The sequence below is a fragment of the Papaver somniferum genome, chromosome 7, assembly GCF_003573695.1.
Source record: "Papaver somniferum cultivar HN1 chromosome 7, ASM357369v1, whole genome shotgun sequence".
NCBI lineage: Eukaryota > Viridiplantae > Streptophyta > Magnoliopsida > Ranunculales > Papaveraceae > Papaver > Papaver somniferum.
In genome coordinates this window covers 244,689,407-244,713,583 of record NC_039364.1, presented here as the reverse complement: position 1 = coordinate 244,713,583, position 24,177 = coordinate 244,689,407, and the positions used below count along the sequence as shown (strand labels likewise).

Genomic DNA, 24,177 nt, shown 5'->3' with positions numbered 1-24,177 from the left:
GTTTCTGATTTTTCGAAAAAACAGCAATTAATGCAACATTGCTTACATAAATTCTCAAGAATTTTATCTAATGAAAACTTCATGCAAATAAAATATACCATCATATTTTACACAATATATGTCACGGCACATATATATATAAAAAAATATTTTCCTTCGTATCGTCGTTATTTGTCTTTAAAACGAAGGTTTATTTCAAAAAATTGTGAAAGCTCACATCTCATACATATGATAAAGTTTTGTATTTACATGAAAGCTCATAAGCAAAATTTTATCACTGGACACAAGTTCATCATACATATTTTCCTTCGTGTCATCGTTATTTGTCTTTAAAACGAAGGATTATTCCGATTTCATGAAAATTCACTTCTTTTATGATAAAACCTTGGTACACATGAAAACTCATAACTAAGTTTTATCACTGGACCTAGGTTCATATTAAAAAAAAATCTCTCCTAAATCAGGGATTATAGTTAGTTTTCAAAACTAACGATCGAACGAACATACGTTTTCAAAAACGAGGGTTTTTCATAAAACTCACACTAATATACACACATGTATATAACTTCATCATGATCAAAGCATGAACAACTCATGAGGATCATAATCATCAAACAAAAAAAAAAAAAACGTACCTGGGAGCGCCGGAAAATTGGCCACGGCGACTGGTGGCCGGCGGCGGCGGGAATCTTCTCCTGCTGGCGTGAAGGTGAAGATGATGGAGAGCTGGTCGTGAGAAAAAAAAAGGATTAATCCCTTTTATATCAATTTTATTTCCAAAACCTAATTTTCTAAGGATTTCCTTATCGGGCCCGACCCGCGAATCCTAACCGACCACGGACTCGTCGTCCAAACCAGCGGTTCAACACCAATTTATGTTTATCAAAAGACGCTCCAATCATGACATTGAAGCCTTCATCAATTCTTGGCTTGCTCATGCTCTCTAAATCCAGTAACGTCTCAACTTACGACTAAGTTCAATTACTGGTATTATTATTTATGGCCGGAAAATCACCATTTAATGCTGACTGAGGAACACAGCTTTCCTCAGTAAGCAGGGGACTTAATGTAGATGGTGGATTTTCGACAAGGCTAAATTCATAAACTCATAATTATACGAATCTCTGATTCAGCAATCAAACGCGAGTATCGAGACACAAGTCTCTCATCGAATTCTCAACGGAGAGTACCTTCTCTCAGAGTACATGTGGATATGTAGTCTCACGACTGGACAACGGCATATCTCATGAATACTGAATACTTTCAGTGATTATTTCTATGTAGCATCACGTGATGGACGGCTCCTAGACAGCTTGCTCTGCTGGTATAGAGTGATAACGTCTTCAGGAACAAACAACGAGTTTACCCTGACTATATAAAGGATATGACTTACCGACAAGCTCATATCGGGATAATTAATGCTCCTAGACAGCTTGCTCTGCTAGTATAGAGCCAAAAAGTTAATTATTCCTAAATACAATTTCTCTTATTCCATGGTCGAATCCACGACTGGTCCCATGGAATGGCAATAATAGTTGTTCTGATTCTTTGATCGAATCCACGACTTGATCTCATAGAATAGAAATAATTATATTATCTCATTACTCTGATTTCATGATCGAATCCACAATTGGTCTCATAAATGGTAATAGATAAACCTTAATTACTCTGATTCTATGGTCGAATCTACGATCCCCTGGAATGGTAATGCTCACTTTATTATTCTGAATTCGTAGTCGAATCCTCAGCTGATCATGTAGTTGCAGGAAATCCTACAACACACCCCTTGTAATAATTTGTAGATCTAAACATAAAAATGATGATAAGAATGCTAAAATTGTAAAGAGACACAAGGTTTACGTGGTTCGATCAATTTGATCTACATCCACGGGGTTAGGTTTTACTATGATTATTTGCAATTACATCTTGATTACATAGAGACTCCATATGAGTATTTGGAGCTCTAGGTTCTTGAAGGAGGAAGAAGAAGGAGATAATAATAATACAACCAATTCTACTTTCTCTCTCTACAGAATGTATCCTCTCCTAAAGTGTGTCTCTCTTTCTGATTATCTATCCCCTTTCTCTCTCTTTCCTTTCTATTTATATAAGTGTTTACATAGTGGAGGACAGCTAACATTTCCCCTAATTTCGGATATGGCTTGCGGTATTTTCGCAAGCTTACAAATGTAACATTATCAACGTTCCTAATTTTCGCAAGATCATCAAACTTTTCTCATGTTTAAGTTGATGTCATCTGTTATGTCGTTTCTGAAATCATCCTGCGATGTCCTCGCGATGTGTTGTTAATAATTTCGCAAGCATATTCTTCTGTGCGAGATTATGATCCTACATCTTGCCTCTTTTTTCTTGAATATTGCTTGAAGAGCTATCTTAAGGAAAAAATCCGTTGTTGTAGTTGTTGGAGCGAGATACGTGTTGTTGGAGTAGTCTTTGATTTTTGTTGATGAAGGAACGAGCGAAAGAATACTGGACTTGAAAAGTACGTACTTGCCTCTATTCTTTTGTGAAGTTCCGGAGCGTTGCGAAGTAAATAAGAAGTATCAACCCTTGAAGTATGCGAAGTATGAAGTATCCTTGAAGAAGTATAAGAAGTACTCAATCCTCGAAATATAAGAAGTATCTGTCCTTGAATGAGAATAATAAGTATTGCCTCTATTCGTGCGAAATTATTATTCCATTTTTGGTGAGGATTCTTGTTGTTCATTAGTGAACGTCCACTTTGGAAATGATTCTTTCCGAGGAGATAAAGAACATAGAATGTTTTCTTGGTAATCCATAGTTGCCTCTGTTCTTGATCTATGAGGGTAGAATCTTTGAGAAAATGTTGAATGTGCGAATTGTTTCTTCATTCTCATCTTGCCTCTGTCTCATGTTTTGTGCTCATGCGATAGTATAATCTCTTCAAGTTGCTTATAATTGTGCGAAATAATTGAGCGAAATAATCATATCGTTCGGAATAATCACATGCTGCGAAATAATCACATTCTGCAAAATTCAGACACGCTCTGCGAAATTCTGAATAATCCTGCGAAATTCTGAATACTCCTGCGAAATTCTGAATAGTTCTGCGAAATTCTGAATAGTTCTGCGAAATTCTGAATAATCCTGCGAAATTCTGAATACTCCTGCGAAATTCTGAATAGTTCTGCGAATTCTGAATAGTTCTGCGAATTCTGAATAGTTCTGCTAAATTATGCGATATTATTGCGAAGTTCTGCAATATTTTTCCGTACAGTTTTGTAAAGTACTTGTGCGATTATAATGCTTATGTGATTATTATGTTATGAAATGTGTATGCGATGTTTATGCCATGAAATGCTTATGCAATGCTTTTATGATGCGAGTATGATGCTTGTATGATGAGAATGCTTATCTATTGCAATGTATAGATAATGTTTGTGTTACTTAGCTCATTTTGCATGCTAAAATTGATGTACCTTTAAATTTCCTCCATTCTCCATTTCTCTGGCTTTTTCTTTAGCGTATGCATTCCTCTTCGTGTAGTTATTGTTCCTCACAAGTTCTTACTTGTGTTTCATCTTTCCTCTTTCCTGCACTATTAGAGCAACTGCAGTGGTGCGAGTATAACCAAAGATTAAAGACCAAAAAAAACGACCAAAAAATAGTTTAGTCTGCAGTGTGACGCTACGGGAGGAAGACTAAATTTGATCGAGCGTAAAATAAATCACCGCGTGAAAACGGGCGGATAATCCAGTTACGTTTGATTTCTGGGCGGACATATAAATTACGTTTGAGACGGGCGTACGTTAAATTTACGCCTGACGACAGGCGTAAATATAAATTACGTTTGATGTGGGACGGGTTTCTAAATCACGCCTGAGTAGGACGGACTTTTGGTGTACGTCTGAGTGGGACGGATTTTTGGCATACGCCTGAGTGGGACGGAGTTTTGTTGTACGCCTGATGATAAATGTGGCGTAACAAAATTTCACGCTTGAGTGAGAGAGCCATTTGTGCAGCAAAAGATTTAAACTTTCTATACTTGGAATTGTTTTTAATACTGAATGAGGTTTGGGCAAAGCTTTATGGGTAATTAACATGAAACGAATGAGATCTCTAATAGTAATCAAATGGGTTTCACTCATTTCTCTGTAGGTTCTAATGATCAGGCATAATACAAAATGAATAAAAAAGTTTTGTTGTACAAATGTCCGTCTGATTATGGTCAGGCGTAATACAAAATGAATGGGCGTAAAATCTATGTCCGTCTGGGTGGGACGGAGTTTTGGTGTACGCCTGACTGTGACGGAGTTTTGGTGTACGCCTGAGTGGGACGGAGTTTAAATCAACGCCTGGCTTCGGGCGGATTTTTCCTTCACGCCCCATGAAACGTACATTTCAGTTACGCCCGTCTCAAACGTAAAATTTAATTACGCCCGTCTAACAAACGGATACCAAATTTACGTTCGTTAACAAACGTACTTTAAATTTACGCCCACCAACAAGCGTAATTCAAATTTACGCCCGACTATATTAGGATTTGGGATTTGGTCTCGACCAAATATGGTATGGGATTTGGTCTTGATCTGGGATATGATCTTTACTCCGTCCCACTGCGTTACAAACTCAGCCCAAATTTTTAGTTATACTCGCCCACTGTGGATGCTCTTAGTATCTCATAATAGTATGATCATAATATCAAGTCTGCGGCATTTTCACTGCCTCAGTTTCATTTCCATATACATATTCGCAAGCTTATTTGCTTACATATAATCATTTTCGCAAGCTTATTTTCTTACTCATCTTCTTATGTGGTCTTATTTTGCCTTCCTAGTTAAAGGTATTATTTTGCCACCTCTTGTCATTGCGACAAAATCGCAGGACGTTTTTGCACTTTCATGCAAAAACCCATTGATCTTGCCTTAACTTTTTCTTATGTATTATGGCCTCTTCAGGAATGTTGCGACAATATGACAGGCCTAAATATTCTTTCGAAAATAAAGCCCCATGACATTGCCGTCTTGCGACGAAATCGCAGGACGTCTTCGCACTTTCATGCGAAAACCCATTGATCTCGTCTTATCTTTTTCTTTTGTATTATTGCCTCTTCAAGATTGTTGCACAAATATGACAAGCCTTAATATCCTTACGAATAAAAAGCCTTATGACATTTGCGTCTTAAGACACTTATCAGCTCCCTAATGGAGGGTGCCGCCCTTATCTCCCCCCTGGTTGCCCCTTCAAGGAGGCGTACTTCTACCATACAAGGTTAGATCCTCCCATCTGGTCTTAACAAAAACCATTTGTTTTCGCAGCCTCTTATCCCTTTTACCTATAGGGATTATGGTTACGAGACTGCACCCTAAGTGGGGTTTTCTTCAGGCCGAGTGCAGTATGAGCCAAGACTTGTCAAGAATGGCAAGGACGCTTCAAACTCCCCCGGCACTCTTGACTCAACCGTGTACCTCGGCGCCTTGATCAGATTCTGCACTCCTTGGGAGAGTCCTTATTACCTTAGTCACCCAACCTAAGTCATATGCTTAAGCTGAGAATCCAAGGTGCCTCTCCCGGATGGGCTTTATTGACCCCAAATCTCCATGACTCAGGTTCCAGGGGCGGTGTAACCTTTTCCCTGAGTCATGCTACAGGTACCCCCTTCTATGACGTACTTTAGGTCTTACATTTGCCTCTTGCGAAATTTTATTCGCGAACTAGGGTGTACGCCATAAAGGTTCGCCCCATTCTAATCTTAGATTTTTATGGATCTTAGATTGTCTCTTGCGAAATTTTCGCGTTTTTTTGTTCTTTTGTTCTTTCATTCATTCTTTCATTCTCACAATATCATATCATTTGAAGCAAAGTAAATATTCAAGAGAAATTCTAATACATTATAATTCTGAAATCTTTGTAATTGTGAAATCTTTGTAATTCTGCGATGATTTCGCATTTTGTAAATCAAATCAAAAATCTTTTTATTCTCTGCAAAAGAAATATTCTAGAGAAACATATAAATTAAATTTTCTCAGTTTTCTGTAATTTTGAAATCTCGCAATCTTTGTAATTTTGAAGTCTTTGTAATCTTGAAATCTTAGTAATCTTTATAATCTTTGAAATCTTGAAATCTTTGTAATCGTGCGATTGAATCGCTTTTTGTAAATCAAATCAAAAATATTTTTATTCGTTCCTAGTATAAAGTAAAATGTTCAAGGAGGTGGTACTTATCTTTCATGTGAGTCGCTACTGTTGTCGGAGAAGTGAATAAATGCCTTGAAATGTATGAATTTCGTACAGCAAAAAGAAGTGCGAGAAGTGAGACTTGAACCCTCGACCTACTTCTTGGATTTTCTTGCATCATACCAACTGTGCTAAGCCTCTCTTGCGAAGTAATCAAAGTTCTTGCGAAGTAATCAAATTCCAACTGTGTGAGAGGCACTTCTGTATAAATTTCGCGTAACAAAAATAAACATGCGAGAAGCAAGAATTGATCCCGCGACCTGCTACTTGCATTCATGCCTCCTGACCAACTGTGCAAGCTTCTTATTTGCGAAATATTTCTGCGAAATTATCATCAACTCTCTTCTGTGCAAAATAATCATCAACTATTTTCTGTGCGAACCAAGTATGCGAACTCTCTCATGCGAAATAATCAAAAACAAATATGCGAGTGGCAAGAATTGATCCCATGACATTCTCCTTGCGAAGTATCACACTGAACCATCTGTGACAACTCTGCTGTGCGAAATAACTAAACAACTGTAAACCTTTATCCTCATATTCACCCTTAATATCTTAAATATAAATATGCGAATAAGGCACACGTGAGGTGGGAATCGAACACGCGACAATGATCTCATAAACTTCGCACATGACCAATTGTGTTGCTTCTTGTTTGTGAAATAATAAAACAATATTGTGAAATTATTCATTTTTCGCTGAACTTGCGACCACGAACGCTCATACTGCTCTCTGGACCAATTGCGCAAGGACCTCTTTGCGAAATTGATGCATAACTTTTTTTATTATTCTTTTATTCTCCCATGCAAATGAGAAGAAAATGAAAAATATGTGTCTCAGCGAATTCGAACCCGTGACCTATTTGTTGTTCGCTCATCCTTGAACCATCTGTGCGAATTTCTGTTTGTGACAGAAATTAAAACTTCTAACTTATCTTCGTCTTTCCTTTGTTTCTTCACAAAATGCCTCTTGCTTTCTCCTGAACATGAAAATCTTCCACTGAAACTTCCATTTTTTCCTTAAATTTCACCACAACAACTAATTTTTTTTCTCTACCTCTTTTCATGTCTTTGAATTGTTGATGATGTTTACTCCCTGAAAGTGTGATTTCTTCCATAAAATTTCCATTTTTGAACCTAAACTTTGTAGATCTAGAAAAATATGAACAATAGCTAATCTTCATGAAAATTTCTTGATCCAACAAGTTACAGGAAGGATAAATCCTTCCCTGTTTCTAGCGCCAAAAATGTAGTTGCAGGAAATTCTACAACACACCCCTTGTAATAATTTGTAGATCTAAACATAAAAATGATGATAAGAATGCTAAAATTGTAAAGAGACACAAGGTTTACGTGGTTCGATCAATTTGATCTACATCCACGGGGTTAGGTTTTACTATGATTATTTGTAATTACATCTTGATTACATGGAGACTCCATTAATGAGTATTTGGAGATCTAGGTTCTTGAAGGAGGAAGAAGAAGGAGATAATAATAATAATACAACCAATTCTACTTTCTCTCTCTACAGAATGTATCCTCTCCTAAAGTGTGTCTCTCTTTCTGATTAACTATCCCCTTTCTCTCTCTTGCCTTTCTCTTTATATAAGTGTTTACATAGTGGAGGACAACTAACATTTACCCTAATTTCGGATATGGCTTGCGGTATTTCCGCAAGCTTACAAATGTAACATTCGCAACATTCCTAATTTTCGCAAGATCATCACACTTTTCTCATGTTTAAGTTGATGTCATCTATTATGTCGTTTTTGAAATTATCCTGCGATGTCTTCGCGATTTGTTGTTAATAATTTCGCAAGCATATTCTTCTCTGTGAGATTATGATCCTACAGATCCTATGAATTAATAATAAACATCTTATTACTCAGTTTTGTGAATTATTCTCCACTGAATTCCACAATTAGTAATAAATAATCAACAACCCGGCGTCTGAGCTACCTCTAAGTAAGCCCTGATTCAAATGGTGAAGGTGTATTCAACGATGATACACTAACAGTCACCGCACGAACGAGTATTTCAAAAATACAACGAAACGATGAACCTATGCAAAATAGAGAAGAAAATAATAAATAATTAAAAATATTGACCAGGGTGCTGGGAGCATGGACACACGACCGACCGACCTATCGTGGTCAATCCCACGCCAGTTTTATATTTTTAATGCGTTTTTACTATTTTCCATGATTTGATGAAAATTCTCTCATTTTATCAAATCTCCTTCGTCTTGAGGAAACTCCTCGGTTTCATGGTACTTCCATAAATCCATAAAAAATAATATAAAATTAAGGAAAGGAGTATGGGGCGTGACCATTGGCCAACCGGCCATGCCTTGGTCCCAACCGGCCCCACACCCACGGTTTCTTATTATTTTATTATTATTATTATTATTTCTCTAATTTCATGAAAAACCCCTTGATTTCATGGTATTTTGCACAAATCATGAAATAATAATAAAATAAAATAAATTATGAAAACTTGTGGGACCGGGCCTTGGCCGGCCGGGCATGCCCTAGCCGGTCCCACACGCCCCTTTGTTTTATTATTTTATTATTAGTTTTCCTTGAATTCATCAAATTCCTTGATTTCATGGTATTTCTCTCAAATTAGGAAAAATTCTCTCAAATCATCAAAATACCTAAAAATATTATCAAATTAGGGAAACTCGTGGGACCTGGCCCTAGCCGGCCGGCCATGCCTTCCATGGTCCCACACGCCCTTGTTTTATTATTTTAATATTTTTTGCTTCCTTGAAATCATGAAAACTCCTTCAATTCATGGAAACTCCCAAAATTCATCAAATTTCTCAAAATTCATGAATTTTTCATAAAATCATCAAAATATTATAAAATTAAGGAAAAGGCACCACGAGACCATAGTCACGACCGGACGACCATGCCTTGACCACGGCGGTCCCACGCCTCCTCATTCCTTATTTTATAATTATTTTTCATCATCTCATGGTGTTTTCCTCAGTTTCGTCGAAACCCTGATTTTGGCATATTTTCTTGAATGGATGCTCAATTGCACGCCAGAAAATATCAAAATTCTCAGGACTGAGACGCGGACGCCTTGGGGACACGAGCATGCTATCTTGACCGACCAAGATTGGCTCTTTGGCTCACGGAAGCCGGTCCCATCAATTTTCACAGTTTTGACCTAGTTTGCACAATTGCTCGTATTAGGTGCAAAACTCTCCCAAACACTTTGGATTTTCATGAAGTGATCGTCAGGCGGTCACGGGAAAACCTTGGGCCAGTTTCATGACTCCATTGTCGGTCCCTCGCCTCGTCATAATTTCTCACCTAAGGCTCAGACGAGCATTTTCGAATAAATGATTAAACCAGCATTTAATCATTCTTTCACCAACAAATCGTCAACTCTTCAGGAGTTCTTCATATTTACTCACGTGAGCATATGGACACTACATGGTTGATCCACGGTCCCATGTAATCGCTCCCTTCTTCGTCCCATGGTTGAAATTCTGACGAACCATGAACTGATCATCAATTGATCAAATTAGGGTTTCTGAATCCAAGGATCATCATTCCAGATTCTAACCTTAATAATTTTATGACGACCTCATGGTCATTAATTTTATTAATTATGCTCGGTTCAACGACTAGTATTCTAATTAATATTTTTGGTACGCTGCCAATAATCCATCAGACGAGCAACACATGCTCAGACGATCAAATATTCAACAATTTATCACATGAGCAACACTTTCTCAGATGATAAATATTTGTTCAAACCAAAGAATATTGGTTCAACAATCAATATTCAACGATCCACCGAATGAGCAATACTTGCTCACTTCATCGTAAGAACTATACCTCTGTCTTATTACATGTTCAATTCACGAGTTTCAGAACATCATGTTCAACTCAACGACTACATGGACTCATCTTCCCATCAAACCAATAAGTCATCAATTGACTAACTAACCACGAGATGTCAATCGTGTCACTTGGGGGGATATCACTTAGGGTTCTGGTGGTCTACGGCACGTGCGTTCAAACACACGATGGAATGTGATCAAGTCGTGCAATCAGTTGAAGGAATTCACGAGGTAGTGGGTGGAAAATCGACCAAGTCTCCACACGTTGAGAAACTGGTTTCAAACACGATCTCCACTTCCCTACTCCTTGATTCCATCAACTGTCACACTTCATGGAATCATGGTGTCTAAAATTCCAATAATATAAATAAGTCTCTGAATCATGATTGAATCATCATCATCAGTATCATCAATCTCACGTCTCTTCGACAACACGAGATCATCAACTCATCAATTGAGAAACTACTCTCAATTGAGCAATTTCAATCACTCAGAGCTTATCGTATTTGGAATTCACACACCCACAATATTTGATTACCATTGATTCCACACATTTCTCGGCTTCCCTCCTAAAGATCAACCCATCCTCTCTTGTGACCGAATTTACTCTGGAACGGTCATTGTCTTGATTTAGGCCGGAGTACTACAGATTGATCTCTCGAATCTAAAGCACCCCCTTTGCAGCGGTGCATCTGTGTGAGGTTTAACATTTCGCTCGGTTCGAGGAGTCTCCTCCATACGGTCGTCTCCTCAATCCCTTAAAAACCAGCAAATTGTTTTCCCCATCTACACTACCAATATTTTAATTAATATTTTATTGGGTCACATTACCAATAACTAATCCGTCGAATTGAGCAATACTTTCTCAGTTACTCGAATATTGATCCAACTATCAATATTCAGTAATTTATCAATATTCAGTAATTCGTCGAATCGAGCAATACTTGCTCAGTTGCTCGAATTTAACAGTATTTTCTTAGACGAGCAATATCAACATAAAAACACTTATGTTCAATCCATGAATCACTAAGCATTCGTCACTCATGCTCAATTCAACAAAACTTAGACTCACTGTCTAATCAGTCAACAACTGTCTAATTAATACATGTCTTCCTTACAGACTTCACAAATCATGAGACATCAATCATGTCACATGGGGGATATCAATTAGGGTTTTGGTCTGGCAGCATACGACACGTGGATTCATCCATGATGAGAAATGTGAGTAAGTCGTGCAAACGGTTGAAGGAGTTAGCAAAGTAGTGGGTGGACGGTTAACCAAGTCTCTGCACGACCTGGAACTGGTTTCACCACGATTTCCCACTTTCCCACTCTTTCACTCAAGAAACCGTCACACTTACAGGGATTAATGTGTTTTATTCTGACAATATAAATAAGTCTCTGGATCCATGATTGAAACAAGACAATTTTTCGAGTTATCACTCTCAGAAATTCCATCAATCGACCAAAACTTACTTTGAACTCAACAGTTCACAGAAAACTTGCAGAAACCTTCAACACATCCACAATCTCTCATCATCATTGATCCCACACAATTATCAGCTTCCCTCCTACTGATCAACCCATCTCCCTCTTTGTGACTGAATTGACTCTGGAACGACCATTGACTTGGTTTATGCCGGAGTCCTACAGATTGATCTCTCGAATCTAAGCACTCCATTTGCAGTGCATCTGTGTGAGGTTGAAAAGTTTGCTCGGTTGAGGAGTCTCGGCAACACATCGTTCTCTTCAATTCCCTAAAAACCAGCAAATCGTTTTCCCCCATCTACACCGTTCTCTTTCAAGGAGTTTGTAGGATCTACACACGCATCCCAAAGAGTGGTCGGTCAGGCCCTATAGGAGAGTGGCGACTGGTAGCCATTATAAAATCCTATCTGTCGATCCAGTTGAGATCTGGACCGCTTAAATCAGCTAGCCAAGTTGAGTAGCTGAGATGATTTGCGGCAGTTAATGACTGATGTTGAAGTAGTGAGAATGTCCACTTTTGGGTGATCGCTCGGAGGCCACATAAGCAAGTTGTGGCTTGGCCGATCGCTCCTCACGGAAGAAGGGTGGCCGGTGATCACAACATCACCCTGTTGTCCATCTAGAATTAATCCGATCTAAGTCTTTCGACTAAGCTGGCTAAGATGGACGAATGCAATTGATTTGCGGCAGTTGCATAACGTCGTTTGTTTGATTTAGGGTTTAGAAGCCGTACGACCAACCCTCTTTTGGCTGATCGAATCAAAGTGATGGGAGCTGATTTGAACAGGTCGTTCGACCGTGTGCAAAAACGGGCCACTCGTGAGCACGCTGACATCTCCTGGGCCATCTAAATTTAGATCTAAGCCACTCGATTCGGCTGGCGAAGATGGGTGGTCATGATCGATTTGTGACAGTAGTGTGTTGCCGCAAAGCATTTTTAGGGTTTTCAAACATCACGTTCAACCTACTTTGGTCGGCGATTTGATGCGCTCCGGTATTGCTATGAGCAAGTCGATCATCCAAGTGTGGAGTTGGGTCGACGGTGAACACGTTAACACTTCTTTAATCATTCGAAAGAAGATCTAAGCCATCCAACTAGGCCAGCTAAGTTGGACGGTTGTGATGTTTTTGAGACCGTTTTGGCCGGTCTTAGCTCGTTTGAGCTCTCTTCTTCAACAGCGCGACCACCCATGTTTGATGTTAGCGTTAGATGACGTTAGAGTGTGCTAGGTGGAGTCTGACCAGTTGGGGTATTAGTGGGCCCGCCAGTGGTCATCCTGGTGATCGCCTGGTTCCACTAGGATTAGACTAGGCCTATTGAATTGTGTGGCCAAATCGTGCGGCCTTGATCGTTTTTTAAGACGGATATGGACATTCTAGATTTCCCTTAAGGAATTTAAACGCGTTCGATCGCGCTAACTTTCAATTAAAAGGTGTGTGAACATGTTGATCTCTTTGTCAGAGGGTGATTTAGCCTATGTGAGTGTTTTCATGCAGGTCTCAATATTGACACTTCGGGAGATTTATGCTACTCCGTTGCGAGTGAACATTAATCGTCATGTCATGTCAATATTGAGAGTTCAACTGAGAACATAGCATAGGAAAACACTAGGCAGGCTCTGACATTAGTGAGTAATGCAACTAGGAGCTTAAATACTCATTAGGCTCTATACTAGTGAACAATTCATCTAGGAGCTTGAGTTTCAATATAATGTGAAGAGAGACATAGACACTCATTAGATTCTGATATATTCTCCAAATTCCTTGCGAAATATAGATATATCAAGGTCTACTACTTCTGATGTCGGGTCAGGTAGACATACTTTTATAGTTTTTTCCCTAAGCTAAAAACCAGCATCAACAGTATCACTAAGGAAAGGACAATGGTGCTTAAACGTTATATCTAACGAAAGAGTAAAGCATAGACGAAGGGGGAGTAACATATCATATTGATACTTGTGGTTATCTTAACTACAAAGGGAATAACAAAGACGTGCGGATTGAAAATCTATCTATCTTACCTTTAGGGGGAGTATTAGCTTTGTTATTATAATGTTAACAACAAAATTTGTGGATTGAATGTATACAGGTTGTTGTGTTGTTGAAACTTGGAATCAAGCGTATGTATAATGAATTCTTGTAATTTGTTTATCCATATGATGTAAAAGTTTTGTCACTAAAATTGACAAAGGGGGAGATTGTTAGAGCATAGCTCGGTTGAACCCACCAAGCGTTGGTATGTCAAGTTTGGTTGTCATATTTTAGTGAACCAAAACTCATTTAAAGAGTCGCTTGATTATTTACTAGAGTCAACTTCGTATAGGTTAGCTAGAAAGTTATTAGGATAAAAGACATATAAGTATTACTCGAAGACTTGAAGAATGTGAAGAAGTAAAGAGCTACAATGACGACATCATCCTTCCTCTTGAGGTTAATAATATTTTGACTTGAACTGTTTCATTCTAACGTATCTTTCGAGTCATGCTATATTGAAAACATAACTGCGAAGCTGTGAATGATTATACTCTAGTTAGACGTAGTATTAAGGAATTATAATACGAAGTATAACACCTATCTTTTGAACTTCATATATAAGACATCGACATAATCGTATGAATGTCATTATGATTATGTGTATGCGTATGGGTGAAGATTTCATCCTAGGAAAAAATGTTTTTACATTCGTTTAAAAGAAGTACAATTCATAAACTTGTTTTGTGAATCGAAAGGGAAATCGCTAGGCTTATTGGTATTTTTATTCATTGCAAATCTTTGGATTACCAATATGTGTGTCTAGTATAACATCTCATAACTTGTTTATGTATCTTGGTAAAACTATTCACAACACCTGACTTATGTATCGGTATGACTTTTATTAGTGAAACCAATCTTAAGTAATCACCTGAGATGATATGATCGATATTTGTAATTGGTGTGACTAATGCTAGACATTGGGTAACTGATCCTAGAACTTGGTGAGACTAATCACAAGATGTGTAATCGATCCTTGTAGTAGGTTAACAAGTTTTAGTAATCGGTGTAACCGATCCTATAACTTATGCAACCGATCACAAGTATGTACCATAAATAGTGGTAACCGATCCTGGTACTTAGTTAACAAAGTTTTGGAAACTATTGTAACCTATCCTAGTAGCCACTTGGAGGTAGAATCGGACTTGTGTTTGGTGAAACCGTTAAACCCATGAATGGTGATTGAATGTTTTTGATCAATCACATAGTTCTTGGAAATCAGATGAACCAATTTTAAACTCGTTTGAAAGTGTGGCAAAAAGGTTCCAAGATTGTAAATATGAAAAAGGATTTACAAAGTAAAGATGTCGACATACTTTGAACATGTGCAGTAATTCTTATCTATTATTGTTAAAAGATATTCCTTAATAACTAAAGGAGAATCCCGGATCGAAATAAATTGAGAATCTTTTAATTAAGGTTTTTAGTTTTATATGCTTTTAATTTCCAGAAATTAAATGCATATACTTAGAAAATAAAAATTGGTAATGTGCATTTACTAATTGGAGTTATACTGAGATTTTGGTCAATATTTGGACAGACCATTTCCAGGAATTATGAAAACCGATTTTGGCTTTATTGCATATCTTTGAGAATATTCGGTTCTGGAAATTCCTTGGTGTCCGAACTTCCTTGATTTATAAATATTGAAGTTTGCATTTCGAGCAAACTAATCCTCATAGCCAGCAAAACTACCTAGTTGTGTTGTTACTGGTGGAGCCTTCTATTCGGAGAGGAAAGTAATCTAATTATGTGAATCTCTTACGACCGCTCGTTTTAAAGACTTCTTTGGGATTGAGAAGATCTACGAGTACCGTTGGTGGGAAACTAGATAATTGCAGTTTATTATTAGTTTTTGATTGATTTGATTGACTAACAGTTGTTGAACTTTGATTGCACCTAGTTTGTTTATGCTTGAGAATCTTCTCTTCTGATATAAGATTCACTCAAACTAGATCGAATTATTGACGGGGATCTTTAAATTGTTTGTAGATCTAAATACGTCTTGTGATAATCCATCGTTAACAGACTCCGTTCAATGTGTGATTGATCACAAGAGATTCAAGTTGTTTGTGTGCAGGTGTTTATTGAAGATCTAAGAAGATTTGAAGACAAAAAAGATTTCTTATTTGAGTTCATAATCTTTGGTGTGCACAAAACTTGATCGGCTGGGGATCCAACTATAATCGGTCTATCTTTTGATAGATTGGATTGATTACTTGAGTAGATCGGAATCAATACATTTCTTTGTGATTCATAGTATTGATTGCATAGTCTAAACAATTACTTTGGTAGTTGTTGAACAGATTGATCTAAGAACCCGACAAAGGAGTTTATTGGGATAAAAGGAAGAGCCTTTTGTCAAACTCATATCACGTTGTTTCAAAAAAGTTGTTTTCGTAAAAATTTGTTGTTCCTTTACTGTTTGGAATACGAACCAAAGGAATTGTTCCAAGTGCGTGACTTATTACAAGATGGAGGCGCAGGGATACTGAGGTAACTAGAGGTTTAGTCGTTTGGTCTCAACTATACGAAGTTGGTTTAGATTTTGTATAGCGGCTTAATTATGAGAGTATTCAATTCTGGACAAGGTCCCGGGGTTTTTCTGCATTTGCGGTTTCCTCGTTAGCAAAATCTTGATGTGTCTTTTACTTTTATATTTTCGCAATTATAATTGTTTTTATTATAATTAGAAGTAAAATACACAAACGTTAATTCCTAATTACTTGATAGCAATCCTATAGTGTTTGGTTAAGTCCGAACCTATTATCAAGTAATTATACTTCGTTGTTGTATTGTCTCGATCTTGTATCCATAGTCAATCACACAAGTTATCTTGTTGTCGTATTCTCTCGATCTTGTATCCATAGACGATCACACGAAGTGTGAACCGATTCGTTGTATTATCTCGACTCAGTCCATAGACAATCATTTTCGGAGAAAAGACTTATAGGTGAAAAAGTTTTAGATTGAGGTATATTTGAGTACCCTCGTATTTTCACATGGGTGTGTTTAAATCGATAAGAAAGTTCGTCATTCTGCTGGTGGTCCAACTCATGTTGATAATGCTAAAATTGATGTTGTTCAGTTTCAGATTTCGCCTCAGAAACTGATATTGAACAGAGTATTATCCTTTCGGATTATACACCGAATAGGATATTGAAAGAGGAAAGGAATGATATCCTTAGTATGATTAAGAAAATTAAAGCAACTGGTTGTAATGTTTTGTTGATTCAGAAGAGTATATTGAGGGATGCGGTTACTGATCTATCGTTGCATTATCTTGCTAAACCGAAGATTTTGGTAGTTAGGAATGTTGAGCGTGATGAGATTGAATTTATTACCAAGACATTGAATTGATTGCCAATTGCAAATATTGTGCATTTTTGTGAGGAGAAATTAGGTGTGCTAATGATAAGCACGTATGTGCTACATTTTATACCCGTATTTATATCCATATTAGCCAGGACTCGATATCTTGAGTAATAACAATGTTTTACTGCTTTTGTAGAAAGTACAAATGGATTCCATCATCCATGTTAAAGTCTATGGGCATCCAACTCAAAATAAATTGGCAATGAGTGGAGCGGCCCTTCCATATTATATTTTAAGTTAATTAAGCGGATTATAACGATGTGGGACTATTGTCCTTTCACACGCCCCCTCACGTGCAAGGCCAGTCACTGGGCCTCACACGTGGACCTACATACGAGTGACCAGTCATTCGGTCACGGGTGCACATGTGAACCAGTCATTCGGTCACGGTGGCCACAAATTCGGCCTACACCCCGCGTACGGGCCTAACTTTGATACCATGTTAAAGTCTGCGGGCATCCAACTCAAAACCAATTGGCAATGGGTGGAGCGGCCCTTCCATATTATATTTTAAGTTAATTAAGCGGATTATAACGATGTGGGACTATTGTCCTTTCACAATCCACGAAATAAACGCCCTAAGTTGCAGCTTAAATGGCATTTGCGGCAAAATGCACCATTGTTAATTACGCGGCACTAATCAAAGCTAGTTAAAATTGTTGGAATATCTCGTCCTATACAAGAGTCGAAGTGGTCGTGAAGACTGTGAACGTGCGACTTGTGTTCACGTGGAGTTAAGATAAAGTCAGAGGAAGCCCGAGTCATTATAGTCTAGCTAGTTAATCAGTTTGTATAGCAAGAATACCTAGTCAAGATAAGTTTGTTACTATCTTCTAGGGTTTAGGGTTTACTAATGTAGATGGGGAAAAAAGATTCGCTGGTTTTTAAGGAATTGAGGAGACGACCGTACGGAGGAGACTCCTCGAACCGAGAAAAATGTTAAACCTCACACAGATGCACCGCTGCAAAGGGGGTGCTTTAGATTCGAGAGATCAATCTGTAGTACTCCGGCCTAAATCAAGACAATGGTCGTTCCAGAGTAAATTCGGTCACAAGAGAGGATGGGTTGATCTGTAGGAGGGAAGCTGGGAAATGTGTGGAATCAATGGTAATCAAAGATTGTAGGTATGTGAATTCTGAATATGATAAGCTCTGAATGATTGAAATTGCTCAATTGAGAGTAGTTTCTCAATTGATGAGTTGATGATCTCGTGTTGTCGATGAGACGTGAGATTGATGATACTGTTGATGTTGATGATTCAATCATAATTCAGAGACTTATTTATATTGCTGGAATTTTAGACACCATGATCCCATGAAGTGTGACAGTTGATGGAATCAAGGAGTGGGGAAGTGGAGATCATGTTTGAAACCAGTTGCTCAACGTGTGGAGACTTGGTCGATTTTCCACCCACTACCTCGTGAATTCCTTCAACTGATTGCACGACTTTCTCACATTCCATCGTGTGTTTGAACACACGTGTCGTAGACCGCCAGACCAAAACCCTAAGTGATATTCCCCAAAGTGACATGATTGACGTCTCGTGGTATGTTAGTCAATTGATGACTTCGTGGTTTGATGGGACGATGATTCCATGTAGTTGCTGAGTTGAACATGATGTTCTGAAACTCATGAATTGAACATGTCATGAAACAAAGGTATAGTTCCTACGATGAAGTGAGAAAGTATTTCTCATTCAATGGATCGTTGAATATTGATTTTTGAATCAATATTCCTTGGTTTGAGAAAATATTTATCATCTAAGAAAGTGTTGCTCATGTGATGAATTGTTGAATATTTGATCGTTTGAGCATGTGTTGCTCATCTGATGGGTTATTGGCAGCGTACCAAAAATATTAATTAGAATACTGGTCGTTGAACCGAACATAATTAATAAAATTAATGACCATGAGGTCGTCGTAAAATTATTAAGGTTGGAATCTGGAATGATGATCCTTGGATTCAGAAACCCTAATTTGATCAATTGATGATCAATTCATGGTTCGTCAGATGTTTAACCATGGGACGAAGGAGGGAGCGACTACATGGGACTGTGGATCAACCATGTAGTGTACATATGCTCACGTGAGCAAATACAAAGAACTCCTGAAGAGTTAACGATTTGTTGGTGAAAGAATGATTAAATGCTGGTTTAATTATTTATTCGAAAATGCTCGCCTGATCCTTAGGTGAGAAAAACTAATTAATTATGACGGAGTGAGGGACCGACCATGGGGTCATGAAACCGGCCCTGGGTAGTCACGTGACCGTCTGATGATCACTTCATGAAAATCCAAAGTGTTTGGAAGAGTCTTGGACCTAATACGTGCAATTGTGCAAATTAGGTCAAAACTGTGAAACTTGATGGGACCGGCTTCTGTAAGCCAAAGAGCAAATCTTGGTCGGTCAAGATAGCGTTCTCGTGTCCTCAAGACGTCCGCGTCTCAGTCCTGAGAATTTTGATATTTTCTGGCGTGCAATTGAGCATCCATTCGAGAAAATATGCCAAAATTAGGGTTTCGACGAAACTGAGGAAAACACCATGAGATGATGGAAAATAATTATAAAATAAGGAATAAGGAAACGTGGGACCGCTGAGGCCAAGGCATGGTCGGGCGGTCGTGACCACGGTCCCGTGGTGCCATTTTCCTTAATTTTATAATATTTTTGATGATTTTATGAAGAATTCATGAATTTTAATAAATTTGATGAATTTAGGGAGTTTCCATGAATTGAAGGAGTTTTCATGAGTTCAAGGAAGCACAAAATATTAAAATAATAAAAACACAGGCGTGTGGGACCGTGGGGGCATGGCCGGCTAGGGGCCCGGTCCCACGAGTTTTCATAATTTTTTTATATTTTTTAAGTTTTTTCATGATTTGAGGGAATTTTTCCTAAATTTGAGAGAAATACCATGAAATCAAGGAATTTGATGAATTCAAGGAAAAATAAAATAAAATAACGAAACAAGGGGCGTGTGGGACCGGCTAGGGCATGGACGGCCGGCTAGTGGCCCGATCCCACAAGTTTTCATAATTTTATTTATTATTTGATGATTTGTGCAAAATATCGTGAAATCAAGGAGTTTTTTCATGAAATTAGAGAAATAATAATAATAACAAAATAATGAGGAACGGAGGTGTGGGGCCGGCTGGGACCAAGGCATGGTCGGTTGGCCAACTGTCACGCCCCGCACTTCTTTCCTTAATTTTATATTATTTTTTACGAATTTATGAAAATACCATGAAGCCGAGGAGTTTCCTCGAGACGAAGGAGATTTGATAAAATGAGAGAATTTTCATCAAATCATGGAAAATAATAAAAATGCATTAAAAATATAAAACTGGCGTGGGTTTGACCATGACACGGTCGGTCGGTCGTGTGTCCGTGCTCCCAGCACCCTGGTCAATATTTTTAATTATTTATTATTTTCTTCCCTATTTTGCATAGGTTCATCGTTTCGTTGTATTTTTGAAATACTCGTTCGTGCGGTGACTGTTAGAGTATCGTCGTCGTTGAATACACCTTCACCATTTGAATCGGGGCTTCTTAGAGGTAGCTCAGATGCCCGGTTGTTGATTATTTATTACTAATTGTGGAATTCGGTGGAGAATAATTCACAAAACTGAGCAATAAGATGTTTATTATTAATTCATAAGATCAGCTGAGGATTCGACTACGAATTCAGAATAATAAAGTGAGCATTACCATTCCATGGGATCGTAGATTCGACCATAGAATCGGAGTAATTAAGATTTATCTATTACCATTTATGAGACCAGTTGTGGATTCGATCATGAAATCGGAGTAATGAGATAATATAGTTATTGATATTCTCTGAGATCAAGCCGTGGATTCGATCATAAAATCAGAACAATTGTTTATTGTCATTCCATGGGACCAGTCGTGGATCCGACCATGAAATAGCAATAACAATTGCTATTCCATGGGACCAGTCGTGGATTCGACCATGGAATAGGAGCAATAATAGATTATTCTGGGAATTCGGTAGTGAGTGTCACGGCTGAATTAATCTTAATTAGGAATAATTAACTTTGTGGCTCTATACTAGCAAAGCAAGCTGTCTAGGAGCATTAATTATCCCGATATGAGCTTGTCGGTAAGTCATATCCTTTATATAGCCAGGGTAAACTCGTTGTTTGTTCCTGAAGACGTTATCGCTCTATACTAGCAGAGCAAGCTGTCTAGGAGCCGTACATCTCGTGATACTATATAGAAATAATCACTGAAAGTGTTCAGTATTCATGAGATATGCCGTTGTCCAGTCGTGAGACTACATATCTACATGTACTCTGAGAGAAAGTACTCTCCGTTGAGATTTCGATGAGAGACCCGTGTCTCAATACTCACGTCTGATTGCTGGATCAGAGCTTCGTATAATTATGAGTTTACGATTTTAGACCTTGTCGAAAATCCACCATCTAAATTAAGTCCCCTACTTACTGAGGAAATCTGTGTTCCCCAGTCAGCATTAAATGCTGATTTTCCGGCCATACATAATAATACTAGCAATTGAACTTAGTCGTAAGTTGAGACATTACCGGATTTAGAGAGCATGAGAAAACCACGACTTGATGAAGGCTTCAATGTCATGATTGGAGCGTCGTTTGATGAGCATAAATTGGTGTTGAACCGCTGGTTTGGACGATGGGACCTTGGTCGTTTAGGATTCGCGGGCCGGGCCCAAGAAAGGAATCCGTTTAAGCGCAGACGCTCGTTCGTTCGTTCGTTAGTTTAAGAAACAACAAAATAGACTTGTGTCTAATGATAAAATTTTTGTCTATGAGCTTTCACGAAAAACAAAATTTTATTTTTAAAATATGTGAGATCTCACAAAGTGGAATAAACTCTCGTTTCAAAGGTGGATGCTCGCGTGAAGGAGCAAAATATATATATTTTTCAAATTCACGTGAGTTTCACATTAAAATATATTTTGTAAAATCAATGTTTTGGTATTGAACAATTGTTGAAAGTAGACAACCATACATGGTGAAATAATGTCTATATGTGAGTTTTCACAATCGTAGAATGGACGTCTGTCCAGATTTTGAGAAACCAGTGAATGTTCACATTGTAAAATTTACGTGGGTTGTTCACGGTTTTGTGAAAATCATGTCAGAATTTTGCTCGTCTTAGCAGGTTTGAAGGAACGAGCAAGATTTGAAGTATTAACTCATGTACTGTTAGCGGAATCGTAAACAGATAAGAGTTGAAAGTTACCATTTTTGCAGACGCTGATGTGAGCATCTTTATTCCATGATTCGTTGTTTTGCCGAATCCTGCGCTTTGTATAAATGATGCGCTGAATGTTATGCATCTGTCACAGCCAGTTTGAAAGAATGACTGATTCCCATGATGACACTTTCAAAGACGATGTTTCCAGGGATGACATCTCCGCGGGTGTAACTTCAAGAAATGGTACTTCTGGGACCTCTGAGTGATGGTGAGAGATCCTTCATACTGAGTTGTAGTCCTGGTTATTTCATCAACTATACCACGAGATGATCATGTAGTGAGGTTTCAGATCAATGTAGACTCCTCGGAAATGGAAGAAAGTCTTCGGGGTGGAGCACCCAGAAGTAAGGACTACAGGATGTTAGCAAATGACGTGCAGTCCCCAGCCGTTTCTTTGGTGAGTTGTTAGCGCTCCTTGTGTCATGACTTTTTTCTGCCCGTGCAATTAGGATCACGAGACCAAGGTTTTGTTATTTCTTTTCAGACCTTTTCTCCATCGATTGACGGTCTTCAACTTGTTCCCAGGTGAACAATTCAGGAATCCATTACTGATGAAGAAGTCGATGTAAATATCTCTTTCGTGCAGGTGATCGCGGCATCTCCTTGAATGAAATAATAATAATTTTTGTTGATGAATCCAGGAAGAAATCATTGTAGATAAGAATCATGTTTATGAAGCGCACTCTTCTTTGGGAATATGGAGAATTCCCGAAATCCCGAATCGAATGGAGATAGCGGTGTTGTCAACGGAGATTCTGGCATCGTCGAGCCTTCAAATGATTTAGAGACTCCATTAGTAAGTATATCTCATGTACTTCAAAGAAGTATGATATCGCTGATTCGTGAATGAATGAATGAAAATCCATGTGAATTTATGGATAACTTTGCCAAAATACGTCACTGGAAAATTTCAGACTTCAGATTTTACTAGAAACGTTGTAGAATCTTCGTCCGAAGTCGGATTTTCGCGGTTTGCATATGTATCTTCAAGCCCAGGAAATTTCCAAGCTTTGTTGAAGAAGATATTTGATGTTTGAGCATGGTTAGGGCCTGAAAAAGGAGAAATAGTGAACTTCCAGGAGACCTTCAGAACTTTTTCAGATGGCATGTTGCTCCATGTTTTAGCCACATCTCTTTGCTCGTTCATCGGATTGTCATGAAATTTTGAGATGTTGTAGAGGACATCCATACGAGGATAATGGTATATAATACATCTTAAGATTCCTCGTAGATTTCTCCCAGATATTCTTTTAGTACATGGCAGAGTACAGTTTCTTCAGACGAGGTTACCGTAAAACGTATTTTCATGACTTTCATGCTATTTGCTCGTGCCTTGAGTGTATAATGATTAATCTTGATAATGTTGGATTTATTGTATGATGTATTTTATGATATCATTTGGTTTCAAGCTTAAATGACTCTAACCTCATGTAATCTTCGTATTAGGTGCCAAATACCGAAGTTGAGGATATTGAAACCAATGAAGATAACTCAAACTTCCCTGGAGTTATTGATGAAGAGAAAACCATCTCTGCACTTCAAGGCCATGAGAAGGTTGTCATTGAAGTCTTGGAAACTCAGATTGTTGCTGCTTCAGTGATAGAAGAAACCGAAACACCAATAGAGAATACTGAAGAAACTGTTGCCCTGGAGGCTGCTCCAGTAATTGAGAACCGTATAGTGGTGTATGAATATCCAAGTGCAGGAGTTGCTTTTGATCCTCCGTTCGATGCTTCACTACCGTATCATGAACTAGTTGGTGGATTCAGCTTTCCCATTGGATATGCAGGCTTGTACGAGAAACCATGGAAGATGTATGGGCACATCGCCGTTACCAAGGATCCGGAGCATAGTTATTTCTTGACGAGGCAAGTAGAAGCCATATTGCATGTTATAAATGATATCCGCATTACAACTGGAAATACTGTCCCCGGGATGTACTCTTTGAT

General features: G+C 38.2%; 1 pseudogene; it reads left to right on the top strand.

Annotated features, from left to right (window-relative positions):
• LOC113296289 overlaps positions 1–24,177 on the top strand; it is a 91,104-nt pseudogene that overhangs the window by 11,714 nt on the left and 55,213 nt on the right.